The sequence below is a fragment of the Xylocopa sonorina genome, chromosome 15, assembly GCF_050948175.1.
Source record: "Xylocopa sonorina isolate GNS202 chromosome 15, iyXylSono1_principal, whole genome shotgun sequence".
NCBI lineage: Eukaryota > Metazoa > Arthropoda > Insecta > Hymenoptera > Apidae > Xylocopa > Xylocopa sonorina.
In genome coordinates, this window is record NC_135207.1 from 2239570 (window position 1) to 2255142 (window position 15573).

Below are 15573 nucleotides of genomic sequence, written 5' to 3' on the forward strand. Positions count from 1 at the left end.
CTCAGTAAGTAGAATGAACCAGCCATTGCGTCCAACTCGAGCGTACACTGTGAGAGTAAACGATCTACTTGACTTCTCAAACCCTAAATTTTAGTGGCATCACAGATCATCCATTTGCACTTAGATTCTTACGTAATGGCACAAAATAACACGACAAAAGAAGATAGCGTATACGAGAGGATAGAAAGGTAACATTTTTATGTCAACAAAGTGAAGAACTGATCGAGTGTAAACAATCTACTTGACTTGTCAAACTTAAATTTTAGTGGCATCCTAAATCATCCATTTGCACTTAGATTTTTACGTAGTGGCAGAAAATAACACGACGAAAGAAGATAGCGTATACGAAAGGATAGAAAGGTAACATTTTTATGTCAACAAAGTGAAGAACTGATCGAGTGTAAACAATCTACTTGACTTGTCAAACTTAAATTTTAGTGGCATCCTAAATCATCCATTTACACTTAGATTTTTACGTAGTGGCAGAAAATAACACGACAAAAGAAGATAGCGTATACGAGAGGATAGAAAGGTAACATTTTTATGTCAACAAAATGAAGAATTGATTAAATCGAACGATCTACTGTGGCTATGCGAAAGTTGATGCACAAACGAGGGGAGAACTCGTTTATAAGTCCAAGAGACGACAGAACGCGAACTTGGTGTATGCAACCAAAGCATTTAAAACCAGCTAACTAAAAATGTTGATCAGTAAGCAGAATGAGCCAGCCATTGCGTCCAACTCGAGCATACACTGTGAGAGTAAACAATCTACTTGACTTCTCAAACCCTAAATTTTAGTGACATCTTAAATCATCCATTTGCACTTAGATTCTTAGGTAGTGGCACAAAATAACACGATGAAAGGAGATAGCATATACAAGAGGATAGAAAAGCAACATTTTTATGTCAACAAAGTGAAGAAGCGATCAAATTGAACGATCTACCGTGGCTGTGCGAAATTTGATGCACAAACGAGGGGAGAACTCGTTTATAAGTCCACGAGACGACAGAACGCGAACTTGGTGTATGCAACCAAAGCATTTAAAACCAGCTAACGCAAAGTTAACCGCTGCAATGATGCAGTCCTAGTAGAGGTCAAACGGGACCTTTAATGCTGCGTAGAAGATCCAACAGAGAGAGAGAGAGAGAGAGAGAGAGAATAGGGCGAGCTGCGCGCTTTTGCAGTTAGGGGACGATGATTCACAAACGCATCAGCCAATGCAAACGTGTGCAAACATGCAAATATAAAAAAAACTTGAAGTTTTATTTCATAACCAGCCTCTTATTAGAAGATAATTATGTCTTTACTATTGAAATAGCTAATCTTCAACGTTACCAACGAACAAGGGAGTAAAGTTCGATAATAACCCGCGAAAAATTTCAAATCGATTAAAATATATCATTTTCAAGTTTAGAATGTCTCTTGAAATATCTGTGGAGCGTTATTATTTTGTAACCAGCCTTTCATTTATAAAGATATACGAAGATAATTATGTCTTTACAATTAAAACAGCTAATCTTCAACGTTACCAACCAACAAGGGAGTAAAGTTCGATAATAACCCGCGAAAAATTTCAAATCGATTAAAATATATCATTTTCAAGTTTAGAATGTTTCTTGAAATATCTGTGGAGCGTTAATTTGTACTGAATAGTACATTTGAAATGAGAAGAACCATATCCTGCATCATTGAATGAACATGACGCCATTTTCAATAAGCGACAACAGTGCACTGTAAGTCGTGCACACTAAATAATTCGTTGTACAGCGAGTATTTAACGATATGCTTGGAAGAATCGAAAAAATGGTTGGATTTCGAGCAATCTGGGGGACAACGATCGCTTGGCACGTGTGCCTCGACGCGCATAATGGTCGCGACATGCTACCGCAGAAGTCGTCGCAGCAAAAGTCACGTTCGATTACGACACTACAGTGACAATATACTTTGTACGATCGATAACGTTTGTGGCATCCGACGACACTTTTGGCGTCGCGTGCCTGGGTCTTTGGCATCGCAAAGAAAATGCGAGACATCCGTGACGTCGCATCAGCGATGCACTATCCGCTTCGCACCCGATCGAGTGGTTCGCGACGAGAACAGCTTCGCTCGAGCGATACGAGGCGATCCAGAAAGTGCCATCTACCAAATTAATCAGCAATCGCGATAAACCTCGAACAGGGCCGTCGACGCGCAACTGTAGACACAACCGTCGATTATCAGCGGGGATTTGTTTTCATAACCGTGTTTGCACTCCTCGAGGCCGCGAAAGAAAAACGCGTCGTCGACACAACATTTCGAGACGACAATCGCACGCGAGGAAGAAGCACTACGCGACGCGTATCGCGACAAGGTCGCTTTACATTGTTACGCAAACCAGACGAATGCAGCTGCTCTCGCGGCAACACATTTCTCTGTGCACTAGGTACTCAAACGAGATATAAGGGACGAACATGGTCCTACAAAGCACCAGTGATGATCCTGTTCGATCTCCATCGAATTGCGTGCCCCAAGAATTCATCACGCAACGAAAAGCAACAAATGCACGAATCCTCTAGTCACGGCATTGAACTTCACCGTACAGTTGCACACCTCAGCGGACCAACAGTCGAATGTCTCACTGAAAAAAAGGGGGACACGACGGCCAATACGATCCTCTCGATATCTGGAATTCCAAAAGCAATCCTCTCTCGTAGCGAACGTGAACGGAATACCATCGAAATCCGTTCACCGTATGGCGATGTAGCAACGTATCGCGTAAACCAACTGCGCGTTCTCCAGCGCGTGTCCTCCTCGAAAAGACGAGCACGGCTCACAGTTGCACCTCGTCGCGTGGAATTTTCCCAACGCGCATCGCGTATCACACTTGTGCACACGTGCCGCGATGCGCCACATGCATCGAACTTCCTGCGGATGGTTTAACGACGTCGCGAGCGGTGCACGCGACGAGCGCACGTTTCTCTCCACCAGGAGGCTGAGTCGCACACGTGCCGCGAATCGAGAAACATTGCGGCCAGCGCGTTCGCCGCGCGATCGAATTAATCTGGCAAAGAGACGGAACTGCGAAGAACGCAACGAGATTCAGGAGAAAAGGGGGGAGGAGAGGAGAGGCGAAGAGAAATAGAGACAGAGGGAAATGTATGAGCGTAGTTTAGTTGCAGGGGACGATACCTCTTCGGCGCGCGTACCGTCGACCCGACTCACTGACTCAATGACTGACTGACTGACTGACTGACTCGCAGATGCACGGCGCTAAAGGCAAAACTGAGTGCCAGCCGGCCGGTCTGACTCGTTGCATGTGAGCGTGCAGTCCACAACCGAGCAAGTGGAGGGGCGCGGAGGGAGGAAGGTTGCAGGAGGAGGGGGAGCCGCGAGAGAGGCGAGAGAGGGACGACGGTGGGTCGAGAGGCGGGTGAAGGACGAGGAGGAGGCGAGGACGAGAAGGTGGAGTGGGACGCGGAGAACGCTCGAGAAGGAAAGAGCGAGTCCCGCCTGACGAGTAACGTACCGTCTCTACTTGCACTTTTCTTCGCGAGGAAATCTCGATCGATCGAATGTACACACGTAAATTCCTTGCACGAGAGCAATTGCAATCGTACAATACAGAGAATCGCAGGAACATCTTATCGAAAACCATTTTCGATTATCCTGTAGAAGATTTCAAAATGTAGGTCAGCGATTCGTGTAGCCGCGTCAGAAGCGGATGATGAAGAAAATCAATTCGATACTGATATATTCGAGCCTCCAGTTCGATTTATGTAACGCAAACATTGCGTTAATTCCTTACACAATAGCAATTGCAATCGTACAATACAGAGAATCGCAGGAACATCTTATCGAAAACCATTTTTGGATTATCCTATGGAGAATCTCGAAATGTAGGTCAGCGATTCGTGTAGTCCGCGTCAGAAGCGGATGACGAAGAAAATCGATTCGATACTGATATATTCGAGTCTTTTGTTCGATCTATGCGATGCAAACATTGCGTTAGTCTTCTGCGAGAATGCACTCTCTGTGCGATCGAGAAAAAAACGCGTGATACTCGATGATACAGAAATGTAAGTTCACCGCTCGAGGTTTGTGAGCGAGTTTGGCGCGACACGCGTTGCAGAAAATCAATTCGATAGCCCTATATATTCGAGTCTTCAGTTCGATCTATGTAATTGCGAGCATTGCGTTTCGTTTCCTGTAAAAATGCACTCTCTGTGCGATCGAGAAAAACGCATGATACTCGACGATACAGAAATGTAAGTTCACCGCTCGAGGTTTGTGAGCGAGTTTGGCGCGACACGCGTTGCAGAAAGTCAATTCGATAGCCCTATATATTCGAGCCTTCAGATCCATCTATATAATTGCGAACATTGCATTTTCTGTAAAAATGCACTCTCTGTGCGATCGAGAAAAACGCGTGATACTCAATGATACAGAAATGTAAGTTTGGCGCGACACACGTTGCAGAAAATCAATTCGATAGCCCTATATATTCGAGCTTTCAGTTCGATCTATGTAACGCAGACATTGCGTTTCCTGTAAAAATGCACTCTCTGTGTGATTGAGAAAAACGCGTGATACTCGATGATACAGAAATGTAAGTTTGGCGTGACACGCGTTGCAAAAAACCAATTCGATAGCCCTATATATTCGAGCCTTCAGATCCATCTATATAATTGCGAACATTGCATTTTCTGTAAAAATGCACTCTCTGTGCGATCGAGAAAAAAACGCGCGATACTCGACGATACAGAAATGTAAGTTTACCGCTCGAGGTCTGTGAGCGAGTTTGGCGCGACACGCGTTGCAGAAAGTCAATTCGATAGCCGTATATATTCGATCTATGTAACTGCGAGCATTGCGTTTCGTTTCCTGTGAGAATGCACTCTATGTGCGATCGAGAAAAAAACGCGTGATACTCGATGATACAGAAATGTAAGTTTGGCGTGACACGCGTTGCAGAAAACCAATTCGATAGCCCTATATATTCGAGCCTTCAGATCCATCTATATAATTGCGAACATTGCATTTTCTGTAAAAATGCACTCTCTGTGCGATCGAGAAAAAAACGCGCGATACTCGACGATACAGAAATGTAAGTTTGCCGCTCGAGGTCTGTGAGCGAGTTTGGCGCGACACGCGTTGCAGAGGAAGGGAGCAACGGTGGGACGAGTGTAATAACAGCAGAGAAGAGAGACAGAGAGAGAGAGAGAGAGACATAGATAGAGCTTGCGCCGTCACTGTCGAGCTTAGGAGTCAAGTTCTAGTGCACGGTCGAAACGGGAGAATCGACCTCCCCTCTCTGTTCCCCCCTCGCCACTGCCAGCTCAGTCGATGCGGCAGTGGTGGGGGAATCGTCGAAACGGAAGGAGTGGGGGTACGGTTTGCAATGTCGAGCGTGCGCGTTGGCGAGCCTCGCACGGGGATTCTACCAGGTGACCGAAATATACGCGGCGCGTGTAACCACGGATCTGATAAGGGAAATAAACCGCGGATAGGGAGCCTCTAACGAAGATTTACGTTGCTCTCCTAACGAGCTGCAGGCAGATGCAAAATTAGATACGCGCGTTTTCGTAAAAGGCGCGTTTAAAGGCTCGATGAGAGGAGTCGCTAGACCCGCGAGAGGTTATTCTTAGCCGCGTCGATGCTGCGGACGCGAAACGAGGCGAACAAAATGCCGTGGATTCGCGAGGAAATGATTACAATTAACGATCAGCCGATTCAGAGAGGCACGTTCTGACTGCGCGCATAAATTTGCGGCACGGACAGATCGCTGGCGAAGATAAGGCGGAGGGTCGACGACGGATGCTTTTTGTGCAGCACGCGGTGATAAGAACTTGTTCGCGGTAGGTCAATGTGCAGAGCATTGAATGCTTTTATAGATACACACGAACTAAGCAACTTCGTATATCAGGAAATGCTATTTATTTCTCGTTACAGACTGTTCTTCTGAAAACCATTTTTACTACTTAAGAGACCAGAATCTGTGGTACACTAACACTTAGTTCATTGTGTGTGTAGAATAATGAAATTATCTTAATTTAAAAATTAATCAATAATTCAAGTTTCAGGTGTTATGTGCGTGGAATAGTCAAGAATGCAAGTGAGAGGGAATGTTCAGAGTAAATGAGATTTTCGTGTGAATGTTTTAAAACGATAAGTCAGTTGTTCATCAGCAGTGTTTCAAGTAATATCTCAACAGACTGTTCTCCTGAAAACCATTTTTACTGCCTAAGAGACCAGAATCTGTGGTAAGCGAACACTTAGTTCATTGTGTGTGTAGGATAATGAAATTATCTTAATTTAAAAATTAATCAATAATTCAAATTTCAGATATTTAGTGCATAGAATAGTCTAGAATGCAATTGAGAGCGAATATGGAGAGTAAATGAGATTTTCGTGTGAATGTTTTGAAACGATCAGTCAGTTGTTCATCAGCAGTGTTTCAAGTAATGTCTCAATGTAAAAGAACTATCTAATAATCTTGCAATTGTCATTAATTAATCAATTTCCTACATATATATCGATAGGTGCGTGGAATAGTCCAGAATGCAATTGAAAGCGAATGTGTAGAGTAAATGAGATTTTCGTGTGAATGTTTTGAAACGATCAGTCAGTTGTTCATCAGCAGTGTTTCAAGTAACGTCTCAATTTAAAAGAACTATCTAATAATCTTGTAATTGTCATTAATTAATCAATTTTCTACATATATATCGATAGGTGCGTGGAATAGTCCAGAATGCAATTGAAAGCGAATGTGTAGAGTAAATGAGATTTTCGTGTGAATGTTTTGAAACGATCAGTCAGTTGTTCATCAGCAGTGTTTCAAGTAACGTCTCAATTTAAAAGAACTATCTAATAATCTTGCAATTATCATTAATTAATCAATTTCCTACTTATATCGATACGTGAGATTTTCGTGTGAATGTTTTAAAAGCATCAGTCAGTTGTTCATCAGCAGTGTTTCAAGCAATATTTCGATTTAAAAGAACTATCTAATAATCTTGCAATTGTCATTAATTAATCAATTTCCTACATATATATCGATACGTGAGATTTTCGTGTGAATGTTTTAAAAGCATCAGTTGTTCATCAGCAGTCTTTCTAGTAATATTTCAATTTAAAAGAACTATCTAACAATCTTGCAATTGTCATTAATTAATCAATTTCCTACATCGATACGTGATTTTTCTCGAAACTAGAGAAGACATATTCCCGCAGACGCAAGTCTGTATTCAGATTGGAAAAATTTCGAAGACCGTGGCAAGATTAACATCGAGCTTGTTTATACTGGCAGCCTTCGCTTTCTTTGTTGAACGCGTGCTACTCGAAAAAAGTATCCTTGTGGCGGCCTTTCGTGGAACGGTGGACGTCCACGAGCAGTCTGCCACACCTGTTCCAATACCTCTTCGATTCGCAGCAACATACTAGACACACCCGTCTCGTTGTCCTAGCGCACACTTTTTTCTCCCTTTCGCGAGGATCCCCCGCCCTCAGATGAGTTTCACGCTTTTATTTTCGTCGTTTCATCGAAACCGTTTGGCCCATATGCCAGGCTAACCGACGCTTTATGAGCGTAACGTGTGTTGTACGACACACGTTGGTGTGCGTGCGTGCACGAACGAGTGTCGTGTGTCCGTTTGCGTTCTCCGTTGCAATTCGTGCGTGCACGTTCGCGTGTGCGTCAATCGTGTGTAAGTGGTCGTCAAGGTTAGCCACCTACTCGCTATCGCACACTCTCCGCGGATGCATTTGAGTCGTCTTGCCAGCTTTGAAGTTTATTATGTGCTCGGAGAATCGAGGAAACGAATCTCCAAGCGCAGGCCCTCTCTAACGAGCGCCGCTCTCTCTCTCGCTCGCGCGTTTTATGCCGCATTCTGCGCGTCCTGCGAGTTGTGCAACACGTGCAACGCGCGAGTTCCTAAGTTTTGGAGGACTGTTCCTTGAGGCGTTCCATTCGTACGTTAACGATCACGATTTTTGGCTGTAAAGAGATTCGAAATCGGAATGGTCTGATGCAAAATGTTGTAAAAGCGTATATGCTGTTTCTTAGTCACGTTTCAATTGTAATTAGTTATTATAAGTCACGTTTCAATTATAACTAGTTATTATAAGTCATATTTCAGTTATAATTAGTTATTATAAGTCACGTTTCAATTATAATTAGTTAGTCACCTGAAATTTTCTATAATTATTTAGAAAATGTCTTACAGCATCTTTATCTATTCGTACTTTAAAATCGGACAGTTTTTATGCAAAATGACGTAAAAGCGTCAAATAAATGCTTTCATTTCGCAGTATATGCTGTTTCTTAGTCACGTTTCAATTGTAATTAGTTATTATAAGTCACGTTTCAATTATAACTAGTTATTATAACTCATATTTCAATTATAATTAGTTATTATAAGTCACGTTTCAATTATAATTAGTTAGTCACGTGAAATTTTCTATAATTATTTAGAAAATGTCTTACAACATCTCTATCTATTCGTACTTTAAAATCGGACAGTTTTGATGCAAAACGATGTGAAAGCGTCAAATAAATGGTTTCATTTCGCAGTATATGCTGTTTCTTAGTCACGTTTCAATTATAATTAGTTATTATAAGTTACATTTCAATTATAATCAGTTAGTCACGTGAAATTTTCTAAATAATTATTTTTTCTGTCCTACAACATTTTTATCTACTCGTGCTTTTAAGTCAGACCGTTCTAATGCAAAATAATGTAAAAGCGTCAATTAAATGTTTTCATTTCGCAGCATATGCTACTTCTTACTCACGATTCAATCATAACTATTTATTATATGGAATACAGTTGTTAACGTGCGATACATTTATAATGTATTAACTGAGAATACTGTGGAACACAGGTGTCACGTGAAATTTTCTAAATATTATTTTTTTCTGTCTTACAACATTTTTATCCACTTGTGCTTTCAAATCGGACAGTTCTGATGCAAAATAATGTAAAAGCGTCAAATAAATGGTTTCATTTCGCAGCGTATGCTGTTTTCTAGCCACGTCTCAATTATAATTAGTTATAATAAGTCACAGATCAATTATAATTAGTTAGTCACGTGAAATTTTCTAAATAATTATTTTTTCTGTCCTACAACATTTTTATCTACTCGTGCTTTTAAGTCAGACCGTTCTAATGCAAAATAACGTAAAAGCGTCAAATAAATAGTTTCATTTCTCAGCATATGCTACTTCTTACTCACGTTTCAATTATAATTATTTATGACATGGACTATAATTATCAACGTACGATGCAGTTATAATGTATTAACTGAGAATACTGTGAAACACAGGTGTCACGAGATATTTTCTAAATAATTATTTTTTCTGTCTTACAACATCTTTATCCACCTGTGTTTTCAAATCAATATGCTGTTTCTTAGTCACGTTTCAATTACAATTAGTTATTACATGGAATACAATTATTAACGTGCGATACATTTGTAATGTGTTAATTGAGAATACTGTGGAACACAAGTGTCACGAGATATTTTCTAAATAATTATTTTTTCTGTCTTACAACATCTTTATCCACCTGTGTTTTCAAATCAATATGCTGTTTCTTAGTCACGTTTCAATTATAATTAATTATTACATGGAATACAATTATTAACGTGCGATACATTTATAATGTGTTAATTGAGAATACTGTGGAACACAAAGTCACGTGAAACTTCATAAATAATTATTTTTTCCGTCTTACAACATCTTTATCCATTCATGCTTTCAAATATAGTACTGTTTATGTAAAAACAACTAAATTTTTGGTATATAATATCATTACTTTGGTACACTTTAATAGAGCTAATTTTAATTATTGTTTAATTCTTCCAGTTATTCTCTAAAAGTATTTTTATGTGCAGTTAGAAATAATTTACGAATGTTACAGACGAGGAGGAGTACTTTGACACTTGTGCAGAATGGAGCAACAGTATCATCCTTGCTCGTTTTTGCGAACAAGTGAGTAGGACGAGAAAAGGTTAACAGGACCCGGCGATATTCCGTTTACATTCTTCGCCGGAACTGGTTTCTCCCTTGTTCAGGTCGTCAGGGATGTTGCATAGTCCTATGGACCTCGAAAAGGTTGCCAACCGCGCGAGAAAAATCAACGAAATTAATTCGCCTACCTTTTTACCTCCAACAATTTTTAAGTATCGCGTCGACTCTTAACTATTACTTGAATCTTACTTCTTATATACTTCTTAAATTGTAATTATGTGATTGTATTTGAATATTTAAAATAGGTAACACACAAGAAAGTATATTGCAGAATCAACACCAGACAAATAAAAGTTTGTCATAGCAAATATTAATTACAGATATTAGAATTGAATATTTAAAATAGGTAGCACACAAGAAATTAAATTGCGGAATCAACATCGTGTAAATAAAAGTTTACCATAGCAAATATAAATTATAGATGTTAGAATTGAATATTTAAAATAGGTAGCACACAAGAAATGAATGAAGAATTAAATTGCAGAATCAACATCAGATAAATAAAAGTTTACCATAGCAAATATTAATTATAGATGTTAGAATTGAATATTTAAAATAGGTAACACACAAGAAATTATATTGCAGAATTAACATCAGATAAAGAAAAGTTTACCATAGCAAATATTAATTATAAATATTAGAATTGAATATTTAAAATAGGTAACACACAAGAAATTAAATTGCAGAATCAGCATCAGATAAAGAAAAGTTTACCATAGCAAATATTAATTATAAATATTAGAATTGGATATTTAAAATAGATAGCACACAAGAAATGAATGAAGATTTAAATTGCAGAATCAACATCAGATAAATAAAAGTTTGTCATAGCAAATATTAATTACAGATATTAGAATTGAATATTTAAAATAGGTAACACACAAGAAATTAAATTGTGGAATCAACATCAGATAAAGAAAAGTTTACCATAACAAATATTAATTATAGATGTTAAAATTGAATATTTAAAATAGATAGCACACAAGAAATGAATGAAGAATTAAATTGCAGAATCAACATCAGATAAATAAAAGTTTATAATAGCAAATATTAATTACAGATATTAGAATTGAATATTTAAAATAGGTAACACACAAGAAATTAAATTGCAGAATCGACATCATGTAAATAAAAGTTTACCATATCAAATATAAATTATAGATGTTAGAATTGAATATTTAAAATAGGTAGCAGACAAGAAATTAAATTGCAGAATCAACATCAGATAAATAAAAGTTTACCATAGCAAATAATCATAATAATTTAATAAATTTACCTTTGATGAAAAATTTATACGACTATATCCATAATAATATTATAAATTAGTTTAATAAATTTGTATGATGAAAAAAATTCAGATGTAAAGGATTAAATTGTGTATACCAAATTTGATAGATTAAAAAATGTAAGATCACTTCATTATTGTTATTAATTCCATATTGCCACAGTGAAATCGTTCATTGTCTCTAGATAGTGACTTTCCATCACTATACAATTTCAAATGTTCAATTCTCTTCACTTTTTGTAAACACTTTAAATCTAATTCACTTAATAATGAAAAAGTGTTTTTTAAAAGAACTTATTGAAAATTTTTCATAGATTTTGAATATACAAAATTTTTTTAAAGAACTTGTAAAAACTTTTCATAGGTTTCGAACATACAAAATTTTTTGAAGGAACTTGTGAAAATTTTTCATAGATTTCGAATATACAAAATTTTTTTAAAGAACTTGAGAAAATTTTTTATAGATTTTGAATATACAAAATCTTTTGAAAGAACTTGTGAAAATTTTTAATAGATTTCGAATATACAAATCTTTCTGAATTAACTTGTGTAAATTTTTCATAGATTTCGAATATATAAAATTTTTTGGAAGGACTTGTGAAAATTTTTCATAGATTTCGAACATACAAATTTTTTTGAATTAACTTGTGTAAATTTTTCATAGATTTCGAATATACAAAATTTTTTGGAAGGACTTGTGAAAATTTTTCATAAATTCTGAATATATAAAAATTAACCAGAATCTAAAATCCCAGTGTGAAGTTTGATAGGTTAAAAAAATATACCAATTTTCTTCTCAGCAATACCTAACTGCGACAAAAAAAAAACACTGAATTAAGAAATTACAATTCGCGCCACCAAAGACAAATTGCACACCCGATGAGCTCAGCCTTCGTTGAACGTTGCAATTGGATAGCAAAAAAGGGAGACAGTGCTAGCGTTCGTTCGATTAATACACGACGGAAGCGTAATTCAAATGCGAAGGAAGTTGAGGCGAGGCGAACAACAGAAAAAAGTGAGTTTTTTTTTTAAGAAGGGGGAGAGAATCGAGAGAAGGAAGAAAAGGAGTGTTGGCCCGATGCAGGCAAGAAGAAAGCAACGGCGGTGCAGCTGTTTCGCTGCTGGTCCGGTTGCACAATGCAAAATTCGGGTTCTAATTCTAAAGCGAGTACCAATCAGCCCAGACATTGTTCAGCGATGAAAGCTCGCCATTTTTCGCGTTAATCGTTCCTTCAAACCTAATAAGTAACGAAGTAACCACTGTTGGATGTATCGTTTTGTTATTAAACAAAAAAAGGATCCCTGTTAAAAAGGTAGATGCAAATTTCGCGAAGAAATCGCCACAGAGATGTATCCTGTATATTTTAATGTTATTTTTCTTTTCTTAACAGCTCAACAATGGCTTGTGCAAAATACTTGGTAACATTATATGATGAAGGAATTGCGTGAAAGTAAATGGAATCAGAAAAAAATCGCCACAAAGATGTATCCTGTATATTTTAATGTTATTTTTGTTTTCTTAACAGCTCAACAATGGCTTATGCAAAATACTTGGTAACATTATATGATGAAGGAATTGCGTGAAAGTAAATGCAATCAGGAAAATATCGCCACAAAGATGTATCCTGTATATTTTAATGTTGTTTTTGTTTTCTTAACAGCTCAACAATGGCTTATGCAAAATACTTGGTAACATAATACGTTGAAGGAATTGCGTGAAAGTAAATGGAATCAGGTTGAGAGAAATCGCGTTAGGATTCCTAATTCACTGTCCAAGAAAGTTTGTCACGCGAATACTAATGGAAAATTTCCAGTACAGAGAAGTACAAATTGCGTTGAACGTTACGCAATCGAGCCATTTGGAAATAGGATGCCAGAATTAAATTCTGAGTGTCGAGGAGAAAGAAGTTTCGCAATGACACAAGTCTAATCCTACTTTGGAGGCTCCACGTGTTCTCTTACTCTCGGATTTACAATTGGAATACTAAAATTACAAAGCTATGCTTTCATCCGCATTGAAATCCTGCAGAATTTCTCATTCTAGTTATTTAAACGCAACATTTAATTGGACACAACATGTGCGTAAGTGGCTCATTAGCTGTGCTTTCGAGTTCAATAGAAAATACATTGCTATTCTGGATAAAAAATTGTAATATTGTAATCACGATTCGTGTCTACCTATTTTCGCAGAACCTTCCAATTTAACAATCTAAATAACTCATATAATTTTCTTAGTATCCTAGAAAGAATTGCAATATTCAAACTACAAATTTACAGAAAGCCTTCGAATCTAAAAACTTGTAGGACATAAAAAATATTGCCACAATTAATATAGTAAGCATAGCTTGGAATAATATTTGGTATTATGTTAGATTACATCATTATACCACCATTTATTAATAAGAAAAAGAATTGTCAACCCCTAATTGAAGAAAACATTTTTTCGCATTGGATGCCTACAAAGTCCCATTCAATACTTAAGAACCAAGCAAACCTAGTTAATGTTTTTAATTAAATTACATATATCATCTACATATACACTATCTATATTCATCATAGATTATAAAATAATGGAGTCTCTCAAAATTGATGACAACTCTCAAAAACGGTTGATTTGGTTCCTCATATTCCCATACATGATATAATCAAAGCCCTTTCATAAGAATAAAAAAGGAAGCTTTCAACTTTTTCTGAGTAACTGAATTCAATACCGTAGTTCAGCAAACATTAATTTTATAATCATCAAAAGAGTGTAATACCTGTTAGCCTTCTGTTCTACTAAAAAGCAACGAAAAATGGAGCTTAAGTCCGCTTTAAAGTACGAATTTATCATCGAGAAAAGGAAATATTTTCTTCTACCCCCTTTACAAGAATAAAAAAGGAAGCTTTCAACTTTTTCTGAGTAACTAAATTCAATACCGTAGTTTAGTAAATATTAATTTTATAATCATCAAAAGAGTGCTGTTATCTTTCTGCTCTACTAAAAAGCAACGAAAAATGGAGTTTAAGTCCGCTTTAAAGCACGAATTTACCATCGAACCGTCTTTGGAGCTTGGCGAACCGTGGCCCAAAGTAGCACACATCAAACATTAATTTTATAATCATCAAAAGAGTGTAATACCTGTTAGCCTTCTGCTCTACTAAAAAGCAACGAAAAATGGAGCTTAAGTCCGCTTTAAAGCACGAATTTACCATCGAACCGTCTTTGGAGCTTGGCGAACCGTGTCCCAAAGTAGCACACATCAAAAGTGTTCCATCAAACGAACCAACGTTTGTTCTAGTGTGCACCAGATCGGTCACACCGCTGTGTAGTCGAGCGCACATGCACTTATGTACATCCCGCTATAAATAATGTTCGTTCACGAGGAACGAGAGGAAGGATGATCAATCAGACGTGGGTGGGAAGGGTACACGTTGAAACGATCCAGCAGAGAGACAGAGGGGGGCAGATATCTATACGCATATACATGTATATATATACATCAGTCAAGGACAACGTACGTGGCCACCGCATTGCGACGGAAGAAACAGCCACGCTCTTGAAATTCTCCTCGCCTCTTTCCTGCACAGAAACAAACTTGACTACTTGCTCGATAGAGGTGATAGTGCGTTATAAATAGTTCGTTCACCCGATACGCTTGAGACCGATCCAAAAGTAGCGTATTCGCGGACAACAATGAGCCCAGCCTGGATTCTTCAGACAGTGGGTCGACGTGTGAAGAGGAGAGGCAAGGTTACGAACGTCTGGGGGGTGGTGAAACGCCTCTGAACGTAAACGAGGAAGCGTCAATAAACCTTTTCTCGAGTCAATTCCTGTTACTTATGACTAATTTAACACGTTCTCATTGCGATCAATATTTTCTGTTGCACCAGCGGCGCTTTTGGTTGCTGCTTACCAAGTAATTTATGTTTTCTTGAATATGTTACCTCAGTTTTTATTTGTCACACCAAACGTCGTGCGTTCACTTTTTGCTGGACTCATTCAGCGCCCTATTTCTCTATCCTACAAACGACTCTTGTGGCTGCGTCTTTGTAATACGCGTACGATGACGGGCAGAGGAATGTCTGAACATTTGCATTTGCGTGCAACATATACTTGTTCGTTATTATGCGCGGTTTTATGCTCTCTGTTTTTTGTGCATCACCTTTCACGTTTCTCATCCCTCGTTACAAACGAATAGAAAGTGATTCGAAGCTCGCTAAATTGCTCGTCTACCCTGTTCACTCGCTGCTGGCATAATAAAGTGTTGTGTTTCTCTATAAATACATTTTTAAACA

The 15573-nt window shown here is 37.9% G+C and overlaps 1 protein-coding gene and 1 long non-coding RNA gene across 4 annotated transcripts in view; both read right to left on the reverse strand.

Annotated features, from left to right (window-relative positions):
* La (La autoantigen-like) overlaps positions 1–15573 on the reverse strand; it is a 164930-nt gene that overhangs the window by 124239 nt on the left and 25118 nt on the right. The gene's annotated exons all lie outside the window — the stretch shown is intronic.
* LOC143430885 (uncharacterized) overlaps positions 1–15573 on the reverse strand; it is a 122977-nt gene that overhangs the window by 75152 nt on the left and 32252 nt on the right. The window lies entirely within an intron of this gene.